The 3,800-nt window shown below is 28.2% G+C and overlaps 1 long non-coding RNA gene across 1 annotated transcript; it reads left to right on the top strand.

Moving 5' to 3' along the window:
* Positions 1 to 2,291: 2,291 nt before the first annotated feature.
* LOC114183822 (uncharacterized) lies at positions 2,292 to 3,528 on the top strand. Its single transcript, XR_014995021.1, has 2 exons — positions 2,292 to 3,015; positions 3,177 to 3,528. It is a non-coding gene; the product is annotated as an uncharacterized LOC114183822 (long non-coding RNA).
* Positions 3,529 to 3,800: the final 272 nt, after the last annotated feature.

The raw sequence follows: 3,800 nt of genomic DNA, 5'->3' as shown, positions 1-3,800 counted from the left end.
ATCACAAAAATACTATCTATGTGTTGGCTAAAAAAAATAACCTACAATGACCCAAATGTAAAGCCCAACTTAACAAAAAAAATACTTGTATAATCCTTTATTTGCGGGTTGGCTCACCAACCCGGCTCACTACGAGTTCAATCTGAGTGAGTCTGGTTTTATGTGAGCCAGATAAAAAATCAACCTGTATTAAAATTTGTAAAAAAAAATTAACTTAACTTGATCCGAACCCATGATAAATCAAATTAGCTCAAGAATTCCAATCCATTTTAACAAATTTAATACTATTTTAACTATGTTATAACTATCGGGAATAAGTGATAATAGCTTAGAAGGGCTTCTCGGTACTTCCAGCAGAGGAGCAGGAGAACGAGGAAAGTAAATAGTGTATAAGATGATGATGTATAATTGAAAACAAGAGTGGATAAGATTTTTGTACTAAATCTATTATAATATTCATTTGTTGATTTTATCTTATCCCATGTGACCAATTTCATGGAACCTGATTGGTTGACTATAAAATATTTTTATTTTATCTTATTTTTCATAATCATTAGATGGTAAAAGTAATTTTTAACTAGGAGAAATTACATTAAAGATTTGGAATAGTTTTAATTTTATCAAATTTTATATATTTTTATGAGTTTCCTGAAATATTTTTATATATTATTTTCAATAATTAATTAGCTGTTAAATCTATTTTTTTGAAAAATTAATATAATATTTGAAATTAAATGTGTTAAATTAAAATAATTTACTTGTAACTTTTTAAAAATATTTTGACTCTAAAATTGTCTATTTAACCGCGTACAGTAATTATGTGTCAGAAACTATCTGGATAAAGACCAAAAGAAAAATCAATCCTATAATTATTATTAAATATTTAGAGTATATTTAGTAGTGAAAATAATACTGAAGTTGGAGGTGGTAAGAAAAGATAGATTATCCTAACCTTTAACTTCTAATTCAGTTTTTTCCTCGTAATAATAAGATATATATTTAATCAATATAACAAGTTAAAAAATATACAGAAAAAAGAAAATTATATTCTCTTGTTACAGAAAAATATCTGCGTTGGTTAAGTGGTCAAATTTTTTTATATATAAGACATAATTGCATATATTACCACTTGTGTTTTATGCTTTTATAAATTTTATCACTCAACTTTTAATTTTATCATCACATTTTAGGTATTATGTACCCATATAGTAAATATAAATAACTGATAATGCATCATGAAACATTTTTAAGAAAATGAAATAAGATAAAAACAAATGAGTTCATAAAATTTGGTTTAACAAAATCACATTATTTTAATTTTTCTAAATCATTTTCTTGGTAACATATTATCTCATCATTAAAAATCTAATGGATTAGTAAACCATGTGAACAATTGAAACTTTCAATAATAAAGTAAAAAATAGTAATTAAATAATAAAGTATATAATTCAATAATCTATATATAGTAAACATAGTACAATCTATATATAAGTAAGTGCTTCTATGTTACCTAAGACATGGCCGTGTTTCTGCATAAAAAAGATAATCCAAGTTTACATATTAATGAACTTAACCTATTAACTGTTTTTTCTTTTGTATTTTTTACACGAGAGAAACTACCTTTTAAATTCAAATTTTTATTTTGTTAGATTATGAATAATTTTTTATATTTGTCACGACATATATAGCAATACTCCATGTATCTAGAAATCAATATTAATTTTATCATAATAATCCATGATTAAAAAAAATACTTTTACATTTTCAAAACATTTCTATTTAATTTTCTTAAGCATCCAACATATATTATAAGTAAAAAATAATTCTCCCTCCACAAACAAGTTAGTAAAGCTAAGTTTAACCCAAAATGTAAATTTCTTTCACAGACAATAAAAAAAAATCACCATATATTCTTACAACATTAAATGGGTGTCTAAATACATTAGAAGTATGTAATCTTATTGATAAAAAAAAACATGATAACCGAAAATCCTCAAAAAAGAAAGATTGAGAAGCCATTAAAAGAAAAAACAAAAAAAAAAAAAATATATATATATATATATATATATATATATATATATATATATATATATATATATATATATGAATTTAACCATATCCACAATGTGAAGGAGCCAATGTTGACTAGTGTCATATTCAAAAGGGAATTACTGAATGAACCTTAAAGTTTTGGACCATTGGGTGGTGAGACAGTTGTTTGTGAGCATGCTTATGGTTTCAGTACACTCACTGCACTGAAATAAAGTCATAAATTGTAGATAGAAGTAAATTAGACCACAAACACATATCATTGTGTTATGAGCTGGAGGGAGATTCCGTGTGTGGAAATTGAGCTGTAATTCACACTCTTTCTTCTGTTTCCCTCTATTTCACTCTCATTGCACTCACAACAACTCTATAAATCCAAACTCTGCAACTTCCTTCTTTCACACTTCTTCTTCTTCTTCTTCTTCCTCTTTTCTATTCACCTATCACACACCATTCTCTTAATGTCGACATGGAATTCAGCACCATCTTTTGTATATTTCTTTCTTTTCCCTTCATGCTTCTCTTCAACTAATTGCTCACTTCCATCACTTCCAAACACTTGGAATAGTTACTCCCTCCCGGTTGCGTTCGTTGTTCTTACATTCGTGAAACCTTTCAAATGTGTTCTTAACTGAAGATTTTACTTGTTATGTGAGAAAGAAAATGTTTGGGTGTTGAGAATACATTTGAAAGGTTTCTCCTATGTAAGGTCCACCTATGGAATCAGGAAGGAGAAACCGCTCCTGGTGTTTGCAGGGGAAATATTAGAGCAGTTACTTGATTAGAATAATAATGGGAAAAGGAGCAAGCAAGCAAAACGTGGCGCTTAGTTCCATTTCAATATTTCATGTTAGTGGCTTGAAATAGGTGAATAGAGAAGAAGATGAAGCAAAATTGATGATCACTGAGGAAAAAGCCAGCACAAGGCTCCACTTTCTGAATGCTGGAAAATTCCTCTACTAAATGGTATTAATCACTTCAACTATCATACTTTCATGACACTTTCATCATTTTTACTCACAATTATTCTTCCTTATTCTGTTTTCTATTTTACTGTTATGAAACTGATTGCCCCTTGTCTAGTTCATACTTTGCATGATTTAGCTGTCTGTGCCCTGCAAGAACAGGTATAACCAATGTGAAAGAACATTCCCATTTCACTTCAGAGCTTCTTCTCAATATTATGTAGTGTGAAATTTTTAACTTCATTGAAGTATTCAAGAAGAAGCATATCAGCACCTTGCTCTGATTCATGCCATGGAGTTAAGAGCTGAGGATGGATCAACAAGGATCATGTATATATAGTTAGCAAGTAGTTTTGTAAAATGAGTAGAATAAACAATGATGCCAGGGAGAAAAATTCCATCAATTATGTACTATTTTCAAGTGTTTACAGTCATGCCATTATTGAATGATGAACTAAAATCATTTTGCAGATTGTTATTTAAATTGATAACATATTCCAAATTAAAATTCTTCTCTGAGTTCTATTATTTATTTCTTTATCCAAATTCAGGCCTCGTATCTTCCATCTTATATAGAAATCAAGGAAATGCATCTGAACATTAGATTTCAGAGAAGTATAGTTTGAATATCTAAACTTCCATATTAAGAATTAGGGAATTAAGGAATGAGTTCAAAATTGGTGCATCACTACCCTCATTTCTTAAAGTAGAGTATGCATTAAAAACTGTAGGACAAGAAAAATCTTGTAATTCAAATTCCTACATAACTTTTATTTTCCGTTTGGA

Source organism: Vigna unguiculata, chromosome 5, assembly GCF_037176805.1.
Source record: "Vigna unguiculata cultivar grain cowpea cultivar isolate G323 ecotype 2 chromosome 5, ASM3717680v1, whole genome shotgun sequence".
NCBI lineage: Eukaryota > Viridiplantae > Streptophyta > Magnoliopsida > Fabales > Fabaceae > Vigna > Vigna unguiculata.
Note: the sequence above shows the minus strand (reverse complement) of the source record. Positions and strands in the feature narration are given on the sequence as shown.